This window comes from Schistocerca gregaria, chromosome X (genome assembly GCF_023897955.1).
Source record: "Schistocerca gregaria isolate iqSchGreg1 chromosome X, iqSchGreg1.2, whole genome shotgun sequence".
Lineage (NCBI taxonomy): Eukaryota > Metazoa > Arthropoda > Insecta > Orthoptera > Acrididae > Schistocerca > Schistocerca gregaria.
In genome coordinates, this window is record NC_064931.1 from 346,558,350 (window position 1) to 346,583,253 (window position 24,904).

Genomic DNA, 24,904 nt, shown 5'->3' on the forward strand with positions numbered 1-24,904 from the left:
TCCGTGAGTCGCTGCTCCCGGCCCTCCTCAGTTTCGCCGGGACGCTCTGCTGCCAGGCGCTCAGCTGGCCTGTCGTCGGCGAATGATGCTGCCCCTCCTACGCAACCCAGGAATGCGGCCGCAGCTGGCGACGACTCGATGGAACAGGATCCGCCTCCCGCCGGTTGTAGCGCGTTGTTCCCTCGAAACCTGGCCCTCCGCGGCCGTCGAGGTGACCAGCTCTTCACCCGTTTCGTTCCCCCTTTTTTCTGACTAGCGATGGCTTTGTTACATTGGAACATAAGAGGTATTCGATCTAATCGGGAGGAATTACAACTGCTCTTCCGCCTGCACTGTCCGCTCGTCCTTGGTCTCCAGGAAACCAAGTTGCGCCCAACTGACTGTATTGCTTTTACCCTCTATACCTCGGAGCGGTCTGACCTCTCCCCTGTGGACAGGTTTCCAGCTCATGGTGGGATCATGTTGCTCGTTCGGGACGATGTTTATCACCATCCCATCCCATTGACCACCCCACTCCAAGCAATAGCTGTCCATATTACTCTTTCTGCCTTTACTTTTTCTGTTTGTACTGTCTACACTCCATCGTCGTCCGCAGTTAGTCGGGCTGACATGATGCACCTGATTGTTCAGCTTCCTCCGCAGTTTTTATTTTTTGGCGACTTCAATGCCCATCATCCCCTTTGGGGCTCTCCTGCATCCTGTCAGAGAGGCTTCCTCTTGGCGGATGTCTTCAACCATCTCAATCTTGTCTGCCTCAATACTGGCGCCCCGACTTTCCTCTCGGACTCTACTCATACCTACTCCCACTTGGACCTCTCGATCTGTTCTACCACTCTTGCTCGTCGGTTCGAGTGGTATGCCCTTTCTGACACCTATTCGAGCGACCATTTCCCCTGTGTCGTTCGTCTCCTGCACCACACCCCATCCCCACGTCCTTCGAGCTGGACCATACCGAAAGCTGACTGGGGACTTTACTCCTCCCTGGCGACCTTCCCGGACCACGATTTTCTCAGTTGTGACAGTCAGGTCGAATACCTCACGGCTGTTATCATCAATGCTGCCGAACGTTCCATTCCTCGTACTACCTCTTCTTCACGTCGCCTTTCCGTCCCCTGGTGGAATGAGGCTTTTAGAGACGCTATCCGTGCTCGACGACATGCTTTACGCACCTTTCGCCGCCATCCTACGTTGGCGAATTGTATTGGATACAAACGACTCCGAGGGCAATGCCGTAGAGTCATCAAAGACAGCAAAAAAGCTTGTTGGGCCTCTTTCACCAGCTCCTTTAACAGTTTTACTCCCTCTTCTGTCGTCTGGGGTAGCCTGCGCCGGCTGTCGGGCATTAAGGCCCACTCCTCGGTACCTGTGGCCTAACTTCAGGTAATGAGGTACTTGTTGATCCTGTGGATGTCTCCAACGCCTTCGGCCGATTGTTCGCGGAGGTTTCAAGCTCCGCCTATTACCACCCTGCCTTCCTTCCCAGGAAAGAGGCAGAAGATGCTCGGCGACCTTCCTTCCACTCGCTGAACCTGGAAAATTATAATGCCCCCGTTACTATGCGGGAACTCGAACGTGCACTTGCACTGTCCCGGTCCTCTGCTCCAGGGCCAAATGCCATTCACGTTCAGATGCTGACACACCTTTCTCCGGCAGGCAAAAGCTTTCCACTTCGTACCTACAATCGCGTCTGGACCGAAGGTCAAGTCCCCATGCGTTGGCGTGACGCCGTCGTTGTTCCTATACCCAAACCCGGGAAGGATAGACACCTTCCTTCTAGTTACCGCCCCATTTCTCTTACAAGCTGTGTCTGTAAGGTGATGGAGCGCATGGTTAACGCTCGGTTAGTTTGGATTCTTGAATCTCGACAGCTACTTACCAATGTTCAATGCGGCTTTCGTCGCCGCCGCTCCGCTGTTGACCACCTTGTGAGCTTGTCGACATTCATCATGACCAACCTTTTGCGAAAGCGCCAAACGGTAGCCGTGTTCTTCGATTTGGAGAAGGCTTATGATACCTGTTGGAGAGGAGGTATCCTTCGCACTATGCACAGGTGGGGTCTCCGCGGTCGCTTGCCCCTTTTTATTGATTCCTTTTTAACAGATCGAAAGTTTAGGGTACGTGTGGGTTCCGTACTGTCCGACGTCTTCCTCCAGGAGAACGGTGTGCCTCAGGGCTCCGTCTTGAGCGTAGCCCTTTTTACCATAGCGATCAATTCAATTATGGATTGCAATCCACCTAATGTCTCAGGCTCTCTTTTTGTCGATGACTTCGCGATCTACTGCAGTGCCCAGAGAACATGCCTCCTGGAGCGCTGCCTTCAGCGTTGTCTTGACAGCCTGTACTCGTGGAGTGTGGCTAATGGCTTCCGGTTCTCTGAAAAGAAGACGGTTTGCGTCAACTTTTGGCGATATAAAGCGTTCCTTCCGCCATCCTTACATCTCGGTCCCGTTGTTCTCCCATTCGTGGAAACAACTAAGTTTCTAGGGCTCACACTGGACAGGAAACTTTGTTGGTCTCTGCACGTCTCTTATTTGGCTGCCCGTTGTACACGTTGTCCTGCTTCACTTGTATCGGTCCATAGTCCGATCAAAGCTGGATTATGGGAGCCTCGTCTGCTCGGCCATCCCTCTTAGGCCGTCTCAACTCCATCCACCATCAGGGGTTACGTCTTGCGACCGGAGCATTCTACACTAGTCCCGTCGAGAGTCTTTATGCTGAAGCTGCCGAATTACCATTGCCCTACCGGCGTGACGTACTGCTCTGTCGGTATGCCTGCCGGCTGTTGTCAATGCCCAACCACCCCTCTTATCAGTCCTTCTTCGCCGATTCTCTCGACCGTCAGTATGGGTTGTACGTGTCTGCCCTGCTGCCCCCTGGAGTCCGCTTTCGTCGCCTTCTCCGACAATTGGATTTTGCCCTCCCTACCACCCTCAGAGAGGGTGAGAGCCCGACACTACCTTGGCTCCAGGCTCCGGTTCATATTCATCTCGACCTCAGCTCGCTCACGAAGGAGGGTACTCCGGCTGCAGTGTATTGCTCACGGTTTTTCGAACTTCGTGCGCGACTTGCCAGTCACACCTTTATTTCCACTGATGGTTCCAAAACTGACGATGGTGTCGGCTGTGCCTTTGCCGTCAGGGCCGTCACCTTTAAATACCGGCTCCTCGACCAGTGTTCCAGCTTTACGGCCGAGCTTTTTGCTCTCCATCAGGCCGTTCAGTATGCCCGCCGCCACCGCCATTCATCGTATGTACTCTGCTCTGATTCACTCAGTGCTCTTAAGAGCCTTGGAGCTCCATATCCGGTCCATCCCTTGGTGCAACGGATCCAGCAGTCCCTCCATTCTTTTGCTGATGGCTCTCCTGTAAGCTTTCTGTGGGTTCCCGGTCATGTAGGAGTGCCTGGGAATGAGGCTGCTGATGCTGCAGCCAAGGCTGCAGTCCTCCTGCCTCGGCCAGCCTCCCATTGTGTCCCGTCATCTGACATTAGTGGGGTTGTTTGTAAGAGGCTTGTGTCATTGTGGTGGGATACTTGGTCATCACTTCAAGGAAACAAGCTCCGGGCCGTAAAACCGTTGGACAACCTCCTCCCGACCATCTCGGCGAGGATAGGTCCTTCTGACCAGGTTGCGGATTGGGCATCGGTTTAGCCACCGCTACCTGCCCTCCGGTGACCCAGTCCCGCAGTGCCCTTGTGGTCATGCATTGACAGTGCGCCATGTTTTATTGTCGTGTCCCCGTTTTAGTCAATCTCGTGTTGTCCTGCCTCTGCCATTTACTTTACAGGATATTTTAGCTGATGACGCTCGAGCAGCTGCTCGTGTTCTTCGTTTTTTACTTTGACTGGCTTGTCCAAAGACATCTAACTCTTTCACTTATTTTATCTGCATCTTTGTAAGAACTTTCTGGTGTCTCCCCCCCCCCCCCCCCCCCCCTTGAGTTTTACTAGATTCTGTGTGCTCCTATAATTGTGACTGGGCGCTAATGACCTCAGTAGTTGAGCGCCTTTAAACCCAAAAATAATAATAATAATAACTCTTGCAGTAATCAAGAATGGGTCGCACTAGTGTTCTGTACGTGATCTCCTTTACAGATGAACCACACTGTCCCAAATTCTCTCCATAAACCGACGTCGACCATTCGCTTTCCCTCCGACCTTAAGTGCTTAACGTTGCGCCTAGATATTTAATCGACGCGACTATGCCAAGCAGCACACTCCTAATGCGGTTTTCGAACATTAGATTGTTTTTCCTAAGTCATCTTGTATAATCCTACAGTCAATCCACGACGACACCTTTCCGAACACCACAGTATTATCAACAAACAGCCGTAGACTGTACCAAACAAAATGTTGTAGGACTTCTTTTTCGCAAGATTCAGATCTTTGAATGTTCGTGGAGCTCTATATTTACGCAACCTTACAGAATACACGTCTTTTGAAGGGCTGCTTTGTTCATTTTACGCTTTTACTTCCATTGGCAGGCACCATCCTGCAACAATTTTTAAGCTACAGTTTATGAGACATACCGTTCAGAGTACATTATCTCGATTTCGCTTCTTACAAGTTGCATAATTACAGCCTAATCAAATCAAAATATTTTGTAGTATGTGGGTATTCCTTGGCACTTAATGTGCTTGTACGTTCCAACAGCCTGGGCCCAAAATGTAAACATGATCGCCCGACCTTCAATCCATTCCACGATTCGGCAAAGCGGTTTGACGTTGTACCATTCGCGCACGACTTAAGACACGTAAGTTCACGTGTAAAATCCACCTGTTTAACTTTGTGAAATACTTGATAAATAATTACGTCATGGAATAATTGTGTGAGGAATACAAGAAAAGACTTATTATGAATCAATACAATATAATAGAAATCAATACCGTTTATCTCCAATTCCTGAATACATTTGCAATTCACATAATTAGCTCTTACAAAAATCAACCACACAAATGAGTTATCGTGAAGGATGTAATATAGTTCGAAACACACGGGTACATGCAATGGAACTTCGCATCTGTTGCACTCCCATGTTGGTCACCATGTTTACTTTTTTCGTGCAAACTTTTTCAGTCTTGATGGCCTGATTTTGATGCTATTGAGTCAATATGCGTATAAAATGGGCCTAGTGTTTCACGTGCTGTCTTCTACAGTAAATCTCCATACGATATTCGCCCTCGTCCATTATAATCTGGTTCTTCTATATTCTTAAGTAATGATTCGGCTATTTCAATCCTGTAATCAACGTCATACTCTTTTTTTCCCATTATTTATTTTGTTGCACAAAATGACGAATTTAAAGGACCAATATCGAACAGATAAAAGAAGATTTTTCGATATCCTTTCATATATTTTTTCATGATTGGGGAGCATGGTTAATATTTCGTCTTGCCGATCAATTCCAATCATTCCCTTGTTGTACTCAGTAAAACAACTTCCTTGAAACATTAGCTTTCTATTTTTGATTGAAGCTCTCCTCATTCTGTATTCCGCCCACTTTACACAAATATTTGGGCATATCCTTCCTTTTCGTACGTACTGTGCCAATGACATTTATTTTAGAGTTGTACCATAGTGCCCTAAATAAATTTTCGTGAAGCTTACCAATTGTCTAGTATGGAGTGTGTCCTCTGTGCAACACAAACTGTTTGACAACATTTTCAGAGATGCGATCGTCAGTTTATTTTATCATGACCTGTATATGTTTGAAGTCTTAGCAATAACCTGAAACTGACTCACATTATTTTAAAATTTAATGCCGAATCGTGCCGCCCATTTTGATGGATTGAATTGTTTTAAGCCATACATCCCTTAAATTTCATGAGCGATTCATCGATGGCAATGTCTTCTTTCATTGTATACATCTCTTGATCATTCAAATACTTGGTCACAGGTCTTTCTTGCTCAATTTGTCTGTATTAGCAACCAGATCATAATTTCCAAATATCTTGAAATTTGCGTATTTCTTTCTACCGGCGTTATTTTTTTAATTCTTTTTTCTCCTGCGCCACTATTAGATCTTCGTGTTCTGTTTGGACTGGCTCTAATTTGTTCTGCGTATCGGTTAGTCTCGTTTACAGTATTCCTCCAAAACATGTTACAAAATATTAAAAACATCTGACGCTAAAAAAAATCGCAACACCAAGGAGGAGTTGAGCGACATAAACGAAAGTAGGTAGGCTTGTTTCTACATCTTAAAGATGATGTCTATTCAAATTTCGCACCAGTTGCATGAGAGTATCGCTAGTAGCGCTACTATGAGAATGCAAATCAGATTTGCTTTAAATAAACGCTTTAACGGCCGTGAACGATAGTTACTTCTGAGACTGGACATGGATAGTTGTTCGTCAGGAATGCCTTTAAAGGGACAAAGATGCATTAACAACACTTCACTGAGTTTGGAGGAGGTCGTGTAACAGGGCCACAGGAAGTCGGATGTACCTTCTGCGATACTGCAGAAAGACGTGTCATGAATGTAACCACAGTACAGTATTGCTGGCAATGGTGGTCACGACAATGTACAGTCGCAAGTAGACCGAGCTTCGGGCGGCCACGCGGCCTTACCGTGAGGGAAGGTCATCGTGTTAGGCGTATTTCTCTGACGCCCATAGTACTGCATCCAGTACTGCATCTGTAGCAGCAGTCGGCACCACAGTGACAGAACAAACGATTACAAATCGGTTACTTCAAGGACAGCACCGAGCCGAGCCGGACGCCCTTCTAGTATGCTTTTCAGTGGTCCCAAACCACCGCCATTTGCGACTACAGTGGTGTCAAGCGAGAGCCCATTTGAGGACGGGGTAGAGGTTTGTTGGGTTTTCTAATGAAAGCTGTTTCTACCAAGGTGCCAGTGATGACTTTGTGTTGACTGAGACGGAGGCCAGTTGCCGGCCTGTAACCAACCTTTCTGCGTGCTAGGAACACTGGACCTATACCTGGAGTTACGGTCTGCGGTACGATTTCGTTTGACAGCAGAAACACTCTAGTGGTTATCCCACGCACCCTGACTGCAAATTTGTACGTCACTCTGGCGATTCCCGCTGCCATTCATGAACAGCATTCCAGGGTTTTTTTCCAACAGAATAACTCTCGTCCACATCCCGCTGTTATAACCCAATAGGTCCTACAGTGTGTCGACATGTTGCCGAGGCCTGCTCAATCACCACGTCTCCAGTCGAGAACATATTGGACATCCATCGGATGACAACTCCAGCGTTATCCACTAAAGGCATTAACCGTCGCTGTATTGACCGCCCAAGTGCAACAGGGATGGAACTCAATCCCACTAACTGACATCCGGCACCTCTACATCTACATACATACTCTGCAAGTCACCGTACGGTGCGTGGCGGAGGGTACCGTGTACCACAACTAGTTGTGTCCTTTCCGGTTCCACTCGCAGACTGAGCGAGGAAAAAACGACTATGCGCCTCTGTATGAGCACTAATTTCCTGTATCTTATCGTCGTGGTCCCTACGCGAAATGTATGTTGGCGGCTGTAGACTCGTTCTGCATTCGGCTTCAGATGCCGGTTCTCTAAATATTCTCGGTCGTGTTCTTCGAAATGATTGTCTTCTTCCCTCCATGGATTCCCACTTGAGCCCAAGAAGCATATCCGTGACACTGATCGAACCCACTGATAAAAAGTCTAGCAGCTGGACTCTGAATTGCTGCGATGTCTTCTTTCCATCCGACCTGGTGCGCATCCAAATACTCGAGCAGTAGTCAAGAATAGGTCGCACTAGCGCCCTATATGTGGTCACCTTTACAAATGAACTAAACTTTCCTAAAATTCTCCCAATAGATTAAGGGGTTAGTAATAAAGCTGCTATTCTCCTGTCATCCTTAAAATTGGAATGAAATACATACAAGAATTACACCAAACAATATGGCCTAGCGCTTCTTTGGCAGACAAACCGTGACTGATAAGCTATAGAATTTCATACCATTCTTTGCAGAGAAAAGTGTTAAATTTTCTTGAAAAACGGTTCCTTAATTTTTTCTAATACAGGCTAAAATGGCCCAGTAATCAGATTCGGTTGTTGCAAGTTCTCATGCCCGTTAAACCAGTCGGGGAAATTTACAGCACTATGGGCGACACGCATTAGCATGGAAGATACAATCCGACTCTCAAAACCATCACAGAAATTCTACGCATCGAATCTGGAATAAAACTGTCTGGACTATACGCTTTCGGTGGTTTTGCCCATACCTAACATAGTCGTCAGATGGCGAACTGTGTAAAAAAAGACTCCCAGACTACTTCACCACTTTATATTGGTCCGTAGTACATGCTTTGTGATCCGTGCACAGTAGAAGTATCGTCGTTGAATTAATTTGGTTTACAAGATGTTTGACAATAGATCGTTTAGTTTATGCAGTTTCAGTTGCAGTATTTTTCGTTAACTAGTACTTCCGGAGAACAGCCTCATTCATTCATGGCAGTGATGGTCTCATTAGAGGTGACACACCTCTTTCAATGGTCCGCAGTCCGTATTATTAAATTTATTCTTCAGTACTGTTCTTTTTTTTCATAAACCCTGCACGCAGTTAGGACACTACATTGAGTAGATCTAGATATGCTCTGCAGATTTAAATTGTTGCCTCACAACCTCTAAATAAACAGGCACTGACAATTTATCCTGTTTGAAAGTATGTGAGGCATTAATATTCAAGTAAGCAATTATCAGACGTACTGGTACGTCAGAACTCTACACAGAAGTCGTAGTAAAAGGGAATTATGAGACACCATCAGTGCGTCATAGATATAGAATACAATAACTTTGCCCAACCAATGTATCTGTGTTACATCAGACTGTTTCTGTTCGCCAACAATGTAGCTCTCAAAGTTTTTGCCATGCTCAGTGTGATGTAAATAGCAAAACTGGACAGAGTGAACATCTGCTGCGAGTTTTCTGCTTATTGACAATATTTTGATGGCTCCAACAGCATCACCATCATAGAAGATAGAGCAATCAGTGCAGCTTTAGGAAGAAAGTTTTAAATGGTCAGAATTAGGCTGACATTTGGTGGCACATTTGGTGGCGTGACTCATGGATGTCGTGATAGCTATCTTCTTTCCTTTCTATTAACTTACCGTTGACAGCAAACTGTGCAAAAAAACATGTCTTCGACAAGTGTTCTCAGGAAACCTTACTTCACGAAGAAATTATCCGAATGGGACGGGAATATGTTGATTTGGTGTACACACACAGACAAAAAAGTGATTACAATTTCAGAAAAACTGGATAATTTATTCAAAAGAAAGAAGAGAAGCAGTAGAAATTATCTAGCTGAAATTAAAGACCAGGATGACTGGCCTTGAAGGGCAACAAAATAAGTGCGTAAAATATCGTCGACGTACCGTTGTACTGCAAGGGTGACGTGGATGACAGTCAAAGAGGTTCTGCTATGAAAAGAAATGGCACCTCTGGCCGTCACTCCTAACTGTCGGGCCGTCGTATGGTGGGCGACTGTAAGACTGGTCTCCTACCGCTGTCTGGAGAGTCTCCAGACATGACTCCGCTGGATATCGGGGCTCAGTTCAAAGAGGGACCGTTTTGTCATCCGGCACCCTTGCAGCACAGCGGTACGTCGACAATATTCTACGCCCCGGGTTGTTGCCCTTCATGCAAGCCATTCTGAGCTTACATTTCAGCAAGATAATGCCCACCGCACGACGAGAGTTTCTAATGCTTGTGTTCATACTTGCTAAATCATACCTAGTCCAGCAATGTCGCCTAATCTCTCCCCAATTGAGAACGTTTGGAGCATTCAAATCTACCAATCAATGCCAAGCCGAATAACTTCTTGAATAAGGGCCAAAGGTGGGCCAACGCGTCATTGACTTGCTCAATTTGTGAAGCTCTTTCTCTTCAATAAATCATCCAGTTTTTACGAAATTATAGTCATTTATTTGTTTGTAGATGTACATCACATTTACCCGTTTCAGTCATATTTACATAATTTCTCTCTCTCTCTCTCTCTCTCTCTCTCTCTCTCTCTCTCTCTCTCTCTCTCTCTCTCTCTCTCTCTCTCTCTCTCTCTGTGTGTGTGTGTGTGTGTGTGTGTGTGTGTGTGTGTGTGTGTGTGTGTGTGTGTGTGTGTGTGTGTGTGTGTGTGTCACCGCTACAGCTATTTATGCATGGTACATGAACAATTTTCAGTATGCCGATATCGGTACTTGTTTCTTAGAGTGTGTCTAGTTCTGTTGTCAGATGGAAACTTCCAATAGCTTCTAGTTTATGAATTTTACAAATTAGGGGTAATTGGTTTCCGTCTCTAGTGCTTACGACGTCGACGGTACCTGAAACTTAAACCTTCCTTTTCTCTGTTTTTGTTAGCAGTTTTTTGCTTTACTTTTTGGACTCTGATCCTTAATTGTTTCTGGTATGTGGATGTTGTATACTAGCTGAGGGAAGCCGTTCTAACTTCAAGAACGAAGAAATTTACCTTATGACGTCCAACTACGTGCGTCACTTTTTTGGAAAATTATGTAAGTTTACATTCCTGCCACTACTAAAACCGAACTCTTATCAACCCTTGCTCGTATCAACTCTTGCTGGCAGTTAATACCCAAGCAGTCATAAATGCACTGCTCCAACTTTCCACGCTTTCTGCAGTGGGTTCCCCGTTTTTTAAAATGGAACTACGTGCCAAATTCTGTCGCCTCTAAGCGGACACGGTTTCGATCTCGAAACTATTGTTTACATGTTTCTAAGTATCGTTATGACTCTCAACATCGAGTATAGATTTAAGTGTCAGGAAGTCATTTCTGAAAGTATTTGTATGGAGTGTAGCCATGTATGGAAGTGAAACATGGACGATAACTAGTTCGGACAAGAAGAGAATAGAAGCTTTCGAAATGTGGTGCTACAGAAAAATGCTGAAGATTAGATGGGTAGATTACATAACTAATGAGGAGGTATTGAATAGAATTGGGGAGAAGATTTTGTGGCACAACTTGACTAGAAGAAGGGATCGGTTGGTAGGACATGTTCTGAGGCATCAAGGGATCAACAATTTAGTATTGAAGGGCAGCGTGGAGGGTAAAAATCGTAGAGGGAGACCAAGAGATGAATACACTAAGCAGATTCAGAAGGATGTAGGTTGCAGTAGGCACTGGGAGATGAAGAAGCTTGAACAGGATAGAGTAGCATGGAGAGCTGCATCAAACCAGTCTCAGGACTGAAGACCGCAGCAGCAGCAACAACAACCACCCATCTTCGGTTTCCTTTAAACATTTTACATTACACAAGTGTTTCCATCCACACGTCGTCTTCGAATATGGACCAACAGGTAGCTCTGTAGATTGTATTTGTATGACTTTTGTGCTGGAACTTACTGCTTCTCTGAGTTGCCCTGACCTGTGACTGCAGTTCTTCGTCTTTAGTCAGGCGTTTCTGTTCTCGCTCATTGCTCTTATTCTTATAGATTTCTGTTGTTCCTGTTTGGTGAATTTCTTTCACGATGTTAGAGATATAACTGTAGCGCTTGACTCGATGCAGTATAAGCAGTTGTATTCAGTATAATGTTTGCTTTCCCTCCTGTAGCAATGTTTGGTGCTATTGTCCTTTGTAATATAGTGGTGTGATAAACATTCCTGAAGGGTACGTTCAGCTGTTCCTTGCAATCGACATACACACATTATTTTGGTCTCTTCTTAACTAAATTCCAACGGGTGGTTCTTATCCAGACATGAAATATGGACTAACTTTCTTGTTCAGAGTGTTTAACTGTTACGTTATAAATATACTCAGTGCCATTTCTATCTCTACTCTGGTCTTAATTTCGTCCTACACAGGTTATTATCATTTCACTAGAGGCATGGTGACTGTTCTCAGACCAAAGCTACAAAGGCATTACTGGAATACAGCGGTTTTAATCCTCAAAGAGTGCATGTCTAGACATTTTCTGGATTCCAGCTTCATGGCTTCACCGATAAGTGCTTCTCATACAGCGTACTCTTAGGTTGTTGTGCTATACTCACTGTTAACCTAATTAGTCAACCATTCAGTGCATAATGTTACGATGAGACGACATTTCATCGCTGCAGTTTGGTCCTGTAAACCCTTTTACTCGTTCTCCTATCCGCTTACGGAGAGAAACGAGGTAGGGCTTGGACAAGGGTGTCTAGCTGACTTGAGACATTGGTATCGTATTCGAGAAGGTGATTTAAATACTCATGTGGCCACCGTGACTGATGGTTTACAAGGTTTACGTAAATCACTTCTAATGTTCGCTAGGATATATCATTGGATGACAGATGAGCTTCGTTTAAATGGAGGCTTTTCTTCGTCTTTTCAGAATAAACAGTACTGTTTCTAACTTAGAAGAAGTAAACTCGTGGTATCTACAGCCATCTAGCTGTATTGTAAGTTCATCCAGTGTCCTGGCCGCGTAGTACTTCCCTGTTCATACTGTAGTTTTCTTCTTCCTGTGAGTTCTGTTTTGATAGGATTTTGTACTTACAGGTATCCATTGTCTCCGGTGTTTTTTTAGCTGTCACCCAATTCCGTTCCTTTACCCTTATATTGCTTGGTCATAAATTTGCCTCGGAATTATGTATCTTATTTACTGACGCTGCTGAAAGTGTCAATCAGTTTTACTGTCTGCCATCAACTGCAGTATAAGATCTCGGTTGCTACGTGAAGTTCCGGATCTATCTCTGTGTAGAAAAGTAAACGAGTAATTGTTTTCTTCCTGTACTGCGAGACGGAGGACATCTCCAAACCTCAATGACCACCCATCCTCAATCGATATCAGTATCGGTTAGCGACTTCCCTTTTTTTACGTTGTTAGGGCCAACTGAGAATCGCGATTAACTTACTTAGCTGATGAGGTTGCATTCCTCTTCTCCCACCTTCAAGCTAAAAGTTTAACCGTTATTCGGTTCACGTTCTCTTGGTTCCAGCTCACGATTTGATCAATCATGTACCAGTTAATTTCCTGAACATCTATTTCAGTTTCGAGCAGCAAATTATTGTTCTTAACTTATATTCAGATGGAAAAAGTCTGAGAATTGCTTTGGTCATCCAAATACGCCAGTAAAATTCTAAATGTATCTTTCTGAAAGCGTCAGATGTTTTCTCAATATGTTTGTCATTGAGATTTTCTTTTCATCCAAATTCCACCTCTGCAGAATGGGGCAAAAAAATTATAGGTTTCTTTCTTGCTTTTCTACGTTCAGAGTTAAATATCTGCCTGTAATTATCAAAATTTCCGTGGAGTATAGTGCTTGTTTGATTGCTGTGTTGGTCGACCGTAGTGGCCGTGCGGTTCTAGGAGCTGCAGTCCGGAACCGCGAGACCACTGCGGTCGCAGGTTCGAATCCCCTCGGGCATAGATGTGTGTGATGTCCTTAGGTTAGTTAGGTTTAACTATTTTAAGTTCTAGGGGACTATGTTTTATTTATTTACTCGTTCGTGGACATTGATAGTTGTTCTCTCTCTTTCAGTCGCCGAATTTCACTTTACATAACGAAATACATTTTCTGCCCTGCTGTGCCAGTTGTGTTCGTTCTAGGCAAAGCGCAAGATTAATTGCTTTTATGCAATGCCACTAACAGTTTGCCTGTTTATTTCGCAAATATTTGTGCATCGTTAGTCGCCTTCGTAACAGAAGGGTATGATTCGTTTCTTTAATGGAAAATTATAGAGAAATACATAAATATAGTTGAAAAAGTTCTAATACTCTCGACCTTTCGAGGAACGCTTTGGAGGGAAATGTTTCTCCACCGGCCGTGTGCCATTCGCGGCTGACGACCTGTTGAAATGGTCACACTTAACACCGGTGGGAGCTTCCCACTGCCTCCCCTCGCCCTTCGGCGCCACATGACACCCCAGCAGGAGGGTTGTGTGGGAAACAATCAGGGCCGACTCTTTCGGACCGAGGCGGGAAAGTGCGTTAAGTAAGTCCAAACGCCATTTTGTTTGATACACGTCGTGAAAAGTACAAAAATGTGACGAAAGTGGTGGCAACGAGGAGTGGAAGGAGACGCGAGTGTGAATGAAATAAACTGCTTGCGATTACTATTAACGTTAATTCCACAACCTTCCTTCCTTACATAATAAATTCTCTTAATTAATATACTGTTCCTCCTACATGCTTTCGATTTATGGATTTGTTGTACACACGATATAACTCTGTTGTCTATTTTATTTTCTTCCTCATAGATAGTGGTCAATTCTAAATTCCTTATTGTATGCGAAAATGTTCATCCACGTTGTCGACGGGACGTTAAAACACTGTCACTTATTGTTCCGTCTCTGACCATCGAAGTAGTTTGTAAGGTTACGTTGTCGCAGTCGGGTGTGTTTGTTTCTTGGACATAAAAAACAGTCAATTCGAACTATAGCGAGGTTAGTGTGGACGATTTTGCGATCTCCTACAGCTGTCAACGAACCAGCCTTCTTGAACGACGTCTTCAAGGATGTCTCGATCGCCTCCACTCTTGGAGAATCTAAACCAGTTTCCAATCTCCTCCCAGTAAGACCGTTTGTGTCAATTTTTGGCGTCGTAAGGAGTTTCTTCCGCCTTCCCTACATCTAGGCCCTGTCGACCTTCCGTTTGCGGACGTCGCTAAATTCTTGGGTCTTACATTTGACAGCAAACTGTGCTGGTCCTCCCACGTTTCCTATCTTTCGGCTCGCTGTCTGCGATCAGTCAGCACCCTCCGTGTTCTGAATGGTACCACCTGGGGAGCGGACAGAGTGGTCCTTGCATCTCGTGGTCGTGCGGGTTCCCGGGTTCGATTCCCGGCGGGGTGAGGGATTTTATCTGCCTCGTGATGGCTGGATGTTGTGTGATGTCCTTAGGTTAGTTAGGTTTAAGTAGTTCTAAGTTCTAGGGGACTGATGACCGTAGATGTTAAGTCCCATAGTGCTCAGAGCCATTTGAACCATTTTTTGAAGAGTGCTCCTTCTCCGCCTCTATCGCGCCTTAGTGCGCTCGAAATTGGACTATGGAAGCATAGTTCACTCCTATGCTCGGCCGTCTATTCTTCGGTTTCTCGATTGTCCACCACCGTGGATAGCGTTTAGCGTCTGGAGTTCTTTACATCAGCCCTGTGGAAAGCCTTTATGCTGAGACTGCTGAACCTCCGCTGTCCAATCGGCGAGCTATCCTTCTGAGTCGTTATGCTAGCCATCTGTCTTACATGCCTCCTGCTCGGATTTAGAGTATGCAGGCCGCCCTTCCTCTCTACTACCTCCGGGAATCCGCTTCCGTCAACTACTACGTATTCCGCTTTCGTCAACTGCTACGTTCTCTTTCCTTCCACTTTCCTAAAACTTTCTTGACAACTGGGGGTACAGCACCGCCCCTGGACTTGGCTGCTCCGTGACTTTTGTCAGCTTCCCAAGGATGGTACCTCTTCTCTCGTTTATCGTCGGACATTTGCTGCTCTATGCACACAAATGAAGGATGCCAAATTTATTTACACTGACTGCTCAAAAACATCATTTGGTGTTGGGAGTGTCTATATTGTTGGACACCCCTAATCGATTTCGGCTTCCCAACCAGTATTCGGTTTTTACTGCGGAGCTTTACGCTGCTCACCAGGCTGTCCAATACATCCGTCGCCATCAGCGGATACAGTACGTTATCTGTTCAGATTCTCTCAGCTCTCTCCTCAGTCTCGAAGCTCTTTACCCTGTCCACCCTCTGGTCCACCAGATGCAGGACTGCCTCCACTTGCTCCACTTTGGGGGGGGGGGGGGGGGCGTCTCTGTGCCATACCTCTGGATCCCAGGACACGTTGGTATCCGAGGAAACGAGGCGGCCGATATAGCTAGCGGCCAAGGCTGTAGTCTCTCTTCTTCTGCTGTTCGCATGGTTCCCTTCGCCCATCTACAGAGTGTTTTATGTCGTCTCGTTGCTCTTTTATGACACGCACATTGGTCTACAATTCTCAATAATAAGTTGCAGGACGTGAAAGCTCTTCCCTGTGCTTGGACCTCTTCCTCCCGAACTCGTCGTCTCGGGAGGAGGTAATTTTAACTAGACTCCGGATAGGGCATTGTCTTTTTAACCATCGACATCTTTTAAGTGGCGATACTCACCCGCTTTGTCCCCATTGCTCTCAGCTGTGGACGGTGAGACACCTTTTACTTGCGTGCCCCTATTTCACTCCGCTACGCGCCCGTCTACAGCTGTCGCCTGATGTATCTTCCATTTTAGCAGATGACACGCGCTCAGCCGATCCCGTCCTCGAGTTTATTAGTGTCAGTGAGATGACGTCGGTTATTTGAAGCTCTTTTTGGGGAAAACACCCCCCCCCCCCCCCTTCTATAGTGGTTTTCTAAGCTTTCCTTCTGGTTTTAGTTTTCCCACTTTTTGAGTTTAACTCCCATAGCTGCTGATTTTACCTAAGCCACAGACCGGGCGCTAATGACCGTAGCAGTTTTGCACCAAAACCGTAACTAAAAGAAACAAAAAACTAAGTTTCTTTCTCATCTCTGTTCCTTCAGCATAAATTACTTTTTATACACAATATGTTGACTCTTTATTTTGTTAAAGATGCATCATCCTATCTTGTTTGCTTTGAGTTTAAAGTTAAAGCTCGCCTTTCCCGCCTATCCATTACTGAGTTTTCTCTTGACTGACTACAAGTCTCTGTCACTTCGAACAGTTTTTGTTGCTTTCTGGGTGCAGAACATTTTTCATATTCGTGTACATTTAAACTTACTGTAACTTTCAGCCAAATCGCCGCTTTTATTCAGATATTATTGCGTCTTGGACAGTGCTTTCTAGGATTTGTGAGTCACAGTACCAGTTGCTTCCTGTGATCTCTGGAGTTCTTTTCCTGATTACTTTGACAGTTTTGATAACTCATGACACGGTCTTATAAGCGATGGTGCCTAAGTTTGCAGAAAAAGGAACGGAGGAAAATTGTTACAGACAAAGCACAATATTAGTCGCGAATACCAGCGATTCACAGTAGGCCAAGACATATTTTGTCGTATTATAATGTGACATAAAACGGAGTATTTGATCAATATTGTGGTCCCAGAGCTGTCACGCTGAGACCCTCAGAAACATTACCACTGTCTGCACCCATGGTATTAACTAAGTAACTGTGCGACGGAACTGCAAGGAATACTGAATGTGGTGGTGTCAAATGTGCAATCACGGATGTGACTTTGTGAAAGTTTCGGCTACTCTGCTCAACAGGAGACAATGATGATTTTGGACCTACTTTTGTGGCTTCCGTAGACAAATCCTGTATTCTTTGCCAGTCGCAGATTTCACCGAGAAACATTAGCTTACAAAGCGCTACAGCTAGACTATACATAAGCAGTTGAGCGATTGTGAAAACTGCAAGAAAAGTACGAATGCATGTGACTGAAATGACCCATGTACTCTAGAGTAGGTACATGGCAATTGACAAATAATTGTAATCAATGAACTATACGTTATTTATGACGTCAAGAATTTCTTGTTGTGTGAAGCCAAATGTCGTTCGACAGTATTGGAGAGCGTCGATATGTTTCCGAGGAATCGGCTTCCGCTCGGTTTGCTCACAAAGTATCAACAGTTGTTCCACCAGTCAAGTATGCCGAAGGTTACCAGACTGCTGTCACTACGGGAACGTGTAACAGTTATGCGGCCGCTCGCGGTGTATGTGTGTATTTTATCAGTTAATTTGTGGCAGAACGGTTGTTGTGGCATATGTGGTTGCAGTCGTACTTACTATGTGTAGGATGAAGTGGCTGGTTGGTCCTTTTTTTATCTATAGTTCCTGTTTAGGTATTCTGAAAGGGGCTCGACCAGAATTCAGGGTAAATATTCATGGTGTATATAGTGGAGCGTTGCTTATGATGCGATCTAGAGCTCAGCTTCTAATTTTGTAGCAGGGCTCATTCTCCCACCTAGATGTAATGAACTGTTGACATTTTCCCCGAAAATATGTCTGAAGTCGTATCAGCGAGATGAGGCGAATGAGTTACACAATTTTGTAGGGGAAGCCAACGTCATTTAGTTTGCAAGTTTTACTGTTGTCTGATATCGTGGAAAGCTTCTTCAGTATCTAGCTTTTTGTTTTAACAGTGTAGTAATCTATGAAATTTTTCCCTTGATCGTCTCTTATTTGCCCATTTGTAAGCGATTCTTTCTGTTTGTAGAACGAAATTTGATGGATATTCTGTGTTCAGTGTATAAAATATTTTTTCCTGACTGAATACTGGAAACAGTATGAATCTGTAGGTCGAATAATGTTTTAGATACTTGACTAATGAAACGACTGTACGTGCCAATACATCCTTATCTGACGTGTATTGAGCTTCAGAACCGTATGCCAAACTCGTAAACTGCCTCTAGTGACTGCACTCTCGCCGATTTGCGTCTAGAGAGAATCAACACCCAGCTGTTGTGTAGGTACTCCATGATTTGATCCCTCCATAGTTTCATGGATCTCCTGAGTGAACGTTTTCCTGTGTCGGTTCTGGCTCTACGATATTTAAACATACGAACCACACCTCTTCACCGTACTCGACTTGCCTTGCCTTCATTTTCTGGGCAGTGGTTGTCGCATCAATTTGTACACTTCCTTGTTCGTCTTTTTTATCCATCCATCTATCTGCATCTCGCGTTGATCCAAAGACAATCCTCAAGCTTTTTCAAACTCGGTAACAACGTTAATGGCCTCTGACCGTCACAAGGAATTCTGGGTTGCCAACTTGACAGAAAGTCCATTGACAGCAGTAAGCCACGAACAGCAGCAATAGTGGAAGTTTAATCTACCTAGTTACGGTCTGGTACACTGGACACTACAAACCGTTTCGTGGTGAATTTATTGAGTGCCCCTAATAAATGAAGAAAAACCACTGATAGTGATTATCTCACTGCAGAATTGATTCTATAATAAATTGTGATTGAAGAACAGATTGCACCTTCTGTTGCCTCTTACTTTATCAAGAAAACAGTGAAAGAAACAAATCTAAAATATCTACAGCAGCTTGAACAACATTTTAAACTACGTTATATTGTAGTCAGAATAGCGAGATGTTATATTGTAGTGAGAATACAGAGATACGTGAAATAAAATTTCCATTACGGAATAGATTATTGCTCTGAACTACTTTCTACTGCACAGACGGTTTGACAACTAAATAAATGTTTCATGAAAATTACAAAATGAATTTCCATTCCAATCAAAAACCTTTTTATTCAGATGTTTCACTGTGACTGCCTTCGGAACCGGAGTCACTGGATGTGGGTGCCAGATCGACGATTAAAGAATTCATTATTTCGCCTGTAACAACTTCTTTCCGGCAATCTTCTTTCAGTTTCTGACGTAGGCAAGTTTCCCATACAGCAACGGTGATTTTTGTCTATTGCTTCATGGACCAGCCTTTCAGGGTTGGCTACTACGAACGTAGTATTTTTATCTGCCACTTAATCACTTCACCTGTGCCCATACCAGTTGTACGGGATTATAAAGATAGAGGTGTACTCGTATCACCCTGTGACCATGTTACAGAGCTGTGGAGTCAGTTTGCGTATTTTTTACCACTGCCTTTTGAAATCTTAGCGAGCTCCAACAGCTATGCTCGTGTTTGTATTTCCATATGTTGTATACACTTACTTCGCAGCCATTAAAGAATATCACTTCTTGTGTTTGCAGTGGGTGACCTGTAGAGAAAAAGTGATAGATTTCGTTGTCCATGACAAAAAGCCTGGATGCAAGTAAGGCAACAACTAATTCTGAAACATTCTCGATATATTTCTCCAGTAATTTCGTAATGGTAGTCAGAGTTGGTTTTAAATACAAGGTTAATTTGAGGCATAAATCCGGTAGCAGCGGAATCGACGTGACATTAGAAGACGCCCTCCTTTTCCCAATGGAACTTTCAAGACGCTGTGTGCTTTGTTGTTTGCCAAATAAAATTTCTGGTTTGGTTTTGACTTCGCCAAGTCTCGTCAAAGTAATGCACAGATGACGTTACTTTTGATCTGGCTTCATGCATTGTTCTTAGAAAATTCATCCTACCAGCAGCAGCCTCACGACACCTCATTTAAAAGTTCCGTCCGTCATTGGATTTGACATATTGAAATTATGTTTTTCAGTATGCCTTGCATTGACCTTGCACTTCCTTGAAGCCCAATTCGTACCTTTACGCATAACTGTGAGCGATTTCGCTGCCGTGGGGAACTCGCCTCTTTCATAAAATTCGAAAACCTTTCGTCGTTAAAATATCGTGGGGGATTTTTCAATGGAGACGTAAATTCCACATTTCCACTTGCCGGCTGAGACAGGTTGGCCTCCTGCACAATTCGTCTGACAATACACCAGTATTGCCACAAGCCACTGCAGTTCGTTCTTGCACCTTGGCAACCTCGCAGACCAGCTCGCCCTAAACTGATCTGCTTCACGTTTGAAGAACGAGTAAATTTTAAAAATAAGGTTCCTTGCCTGTTTGTGAAACACTTGCTGCCTTCTAGGTGTTTTAGTGATTATAAGAAAACACACAGAACAACAATCAGTCAATCGTAGTTTCGTGGACGGAAGACACGATGAAACGCTCAAATACAACGGAAGTTCACACAGTAACACGGAAACCGAGTGAGTGCTGACCAGTAGCGCAGCTTGTCTTGTGGTGGTGGTGGTGGTGGTGGTGGTGGTGGTGGTGGTGGTGGTGGTTAGTGTTTAACGTCCCGTCGACAACGACGTCATTAGAGACTTAGGGAAGGATTGGGAAGGAAATCGGCCGTGCCCTTTCAAAGGAACCATCCCGGGGCATTTGCCAGAAACGATTTAGGGAAATCACGGAAAACCTAAATCAGGATGGCCGGAGACGGGATTGAACCGTCGTCCTCCCGAATGCGAGCTGTCTTGTGCATCCCCGCCCAAAGGCCATCAACACCGTTACAGACTACAGCATTGTCCCGTAGCTCGTCTTCGAGATACTGAAAAACCTTATTCCATATAACTGCACTGGAAGTATTACTGCATTTTATGTTTTGTGTTTGGTTTGCTGAGAGATATTGTGAGATGTCTTTCTTTTTTCACGTTGAAGTATGTTCTGGATGCATCAATAATGCAGTAATAATCCGCTATTTTATCTTGAAGGTTGTTGTTGTGATTATTAAAGCAGGTGCCCGTATACTTAGTTCTGTTTTGGTCACCCCAGGTTTTCCATTATGCAGTGAAACTTTGTCTTCTCAGCGTTCATTTTCAGGACAGCACTGCTCGCATTCTGGACTAGGTCCTTCATTGTCTCCACATTATCACCTTCCGACTCTGCCTAGGCTGCGATTTTGTCTGCGTATGCTAACACATGAGTTCATCCAGTGCTGTTGATGTTTTGAGTAACTTCTTGAAGCATTATTTTAAACACTGTCGGCGAGATATCATCTTGTCGCAAATCTGTATGTACAGGGTGAAACTGAATTCCACTGACAAAACTTTGGAGGTTGTTCAGGCATTTTTTTTTAAATATGCAAGGGACCAGTGGTCTTCGGTATCTCGATACAGTGTAGGGGCCTAATTGCATTTCCTTTTATTTCAAACCCCATATATCTTTTACCTGCTCTTGACAACAAAAAAACTCACTTTGCTCTTCGTCCTCACCTGGCATTAATTACTGCTCGGGGGTTCTGAATCATTCTGCGTGTGCAAGGCTGTAACGTCATTTCTTGCTTTTGGCCAGTCAGTGAACGGTTTGCCTTGTATATGGAAATACGGAACACAACCAATCTGTATGTTACAGTAACCAGCTGCTTCAAAATTGCTCATGACGTTAATAGGTGCTGGGAAACCTAGTGCCAGGTATGAAAATACATGCTAACATCTTGTGCAGTTTTTTAATTATAGATCGAAGAACTATGATTTGTCTGTGAAACGCTAGGTGTGGTATCTTGGGGTATTATCACAATTAAACATTCATTTGTGTGTGTTTTTTTAGCCGAATAGTTTTATCACTCTGTACTGGCTGAACAGAAGATACGGGGCGGGCTCTTCAACTTGACAGCAACTCCTGTGGGCTAAAACGCCTGAGAATATTGTTGAGGGGCGTCTACGAAATTCTATACACATCTGCATTTCTGTGAACAAAGTGCTGTAAGTTCATTTCCGTAAGCTTTAACAGTTTTTTCAATGCTAGTAAACAGTCTTTCATGTATGTCCGCAACTCGTTCTTCAGTAATTAGCGTGGCTACTACTTTGTAGTTTCTCAGTTGAGGTTACCGGCCGGGTCAGGGATTTTCTTCGCGCTGGGACTTGGGTGTTCGCGCTGTCTTAATCATTTCATATCATCTCCATTACAAAGACGTGCAAGTCGCCGAAGTGACTTCAGATAGTAAGACTTCAAAAAGACGGCCGAACAATTCCAGTCAATGATGCCATATAATTTCATTTCGTTCATGTATGCAATTTTTCATCTTTGTGAGCAGAAAACGCAATCCATTTGGGCCCTGTTGGGACTGAAGGAAAAGATGCCACAGGCTTTACTTCGCGAGGAACTAAATCTCGGTGTATGTTGTGAGCGCTGGACACATTGTTAAGCGTTTCGTCCAGATTACCATTCTTGAATGCTTTAGACAGCCATACCATTGTGTATCACTGAGCAATTACAGTCACTTCGTCCGCCCAGAGGTATAAAAGCTGCATAATCAACTTTATGCAACATTGTCAGTCATCTAGAGTTGCCTGCGTGGCATCTGATCGCCATTTCGTCGTACAACTAGGCGTAGATGCACTTTTGCTAATCTCATAGTGTGAAGTACCCATATGGATGACAGCAAAGTGATAACTGTACAGATGGAAATAGTCATAGCTTTACAAGTGACTGTAACACAGGTAATCCAAGCTCATTGACATGCCCATGTGTTACTCATAAACTACGCTGTTTTTGGCCTATTTCTTGTAAGTGAAACAGTGGAACGTATTGAAAAAGTCACTTTCAACATTATGTGAGATGCTGTGTTTGTTATGTCCGTAGTATTTAAAGATGTTGAATATCTGGTACGAGCATTCTACTTCAGCAAATCACGAAAGTTTCGAAACGTAGATTTTACAATATTCTTCGGAAAGGAACAAACGTGTTGTTTTAGTCACCTGGAAGTTTCGTAAATCCAGCAACTTGCTATAAACTACCGATTAACAGCAGTCAATTAGCATATCGCTCGTTAACCACTGAGGTGGCAAAACAATTTGAGTCTTACCTGTCATTAAATAAGGTGGAAAAAGTCCTGGATGTGCCCCGATTTCTTTGCGTCAGTGGGGGAAATGGGTAACATACACTGTCAAAAGGCGGAGTAACCTATTTTGGCCACGGACCGCTGCGAGACCTGCAGGAAGATTTGTCAGTGAGGTTCTGGAATGTACCGAGTGGGATCCGACTCCAGTGCCGTGGCCAGCTGCGTTAGGTTTCTCGGTTGAGGATCCATGGCGCAAACAGAGCCCGATCGAGGTGGACCCACAGGTTTAGATTCGGTTTCAATCCGGGGAGTTGGATGGCAAGGGGAGTACGGTGGAATCATCGTATTGCTCTTCGAACCACGCACGTACGCTTTGTGGTCCGCGGTGCGTCACAGTTAACTTTGCGCCACTTTCGGATAGCGCTATTTTTTCATGCACGGTATACTTTAACCACGGCGACAAGCGAACATTTTCAAAACTAGCCGTTTTGGAAATGCTTTCACCCTTGGCCCGAAAGCCAATGATCGTGCCCTTTTGGAAGCCGGGTAAATTGCTCCGTTTCCGCATTACGACGACAACTGCCTTGTTTAGCGCATCTCTCCAGACACGCTTTATATACCCTCCCAAGTGCTACCACTTGCCATCTGTTGAGTGGCTATTGCACATTGACGTCGAATATAAGCAGTGCTCACATTCACATCACTGGATGTTCTGTAACACATTCATAAGCAGCTAACTGAAAGACAAGAGAGGTGTTAATGCTCTGTCTAGAAATACCTCTCTCTTTTGAGCTTCTCGCTATCGGGGTTTCCTGAAATATGAGCTAAATGAAACGCAATAATAATGAGGTCAGTTGCGACGAAGCCTTAATTCATTTGAACTGGGACGTGGCAAGTACATGGCAATGGCAGTGACTACGTCGACACCAATTTCTACGTTTAGTGTCAAATTGTGAGACACGTTTCACGTCACTCGGTGTATAGCGATTAGATCTGTAAGATCCAGCGCAGCGAATGTGACAGCAGAAATATGTGAGCATCTGTAGGAGCCTTTTTTTTTCCCTAAAGGTGCTAGAGAGAGAGAGAGAGAGAGAGAGAGAGAGAGAGAGAGAGAGAGAGAGAGAGGACGGGGGGCTGCTTACAAGTCTCCTGCAACCTGCTCCACATGTGCCACCGACAAAATAATGCTATCAAAAGTAGTCACTGCCAGTTGTGCGAGGGGAGTGCGAGACGATGGATTTGATATGGGACAACTGGGATCTGTCTACCGGCAAACAACCTCAAATTGGCCTGCAAAAGGCTCCCGCGAGATTTTGAAATACCGTCTCGACAGCTCACGCCTCCTATTTAGTCGTGCAAGTACATATTGTAAAATTCTCATTTGTGTGAATTGTACCTCTGTTTTTATAATTTTGTGGCAGAAAATTAACAAATAAATAGTTTTCTTTCCTTGGACTTACTACAAGACTTGTTGTAAGGGTTAAATTTAGATTCCCCCCCCCCCCCCCCCCCCTACCTGGAAACTTAATTAATTTCTTGCATAGCGTGTTCAAAAGTCTTTTCCATTGCTCCCACACGAAAGGTTAACTTACTAATGTTGACAAAAGATAGTGGCATAAGAATATTTACCATCTCGCGCGGCGCTTATGCGCTGCAGCTTAGGTGGCCTTTGTAGGCCAGTTTGAGGTAGTTTCCCGGCTTGATAGACCACAAGTGTCTTAAATCAAATTCTCTCGACTTCTACACTACTATGGAAAGTTTTAAA

The 24,904-nt window shown here is 44.4% G+C and overlaps 1 protein-coding gene across 4 annotated transcripts in view; it reads left to right on the top strand.

The window, feature by feature from the left end:
- The window catches only part of LOC126298523 (nipped-B-like protein), a 362,304-nt gene that overhangs the window by 17,100 nt on the left and 320,300 nt on the right, over nt 1-24,904 (top strand). The window lies entirely within an intron of this gene.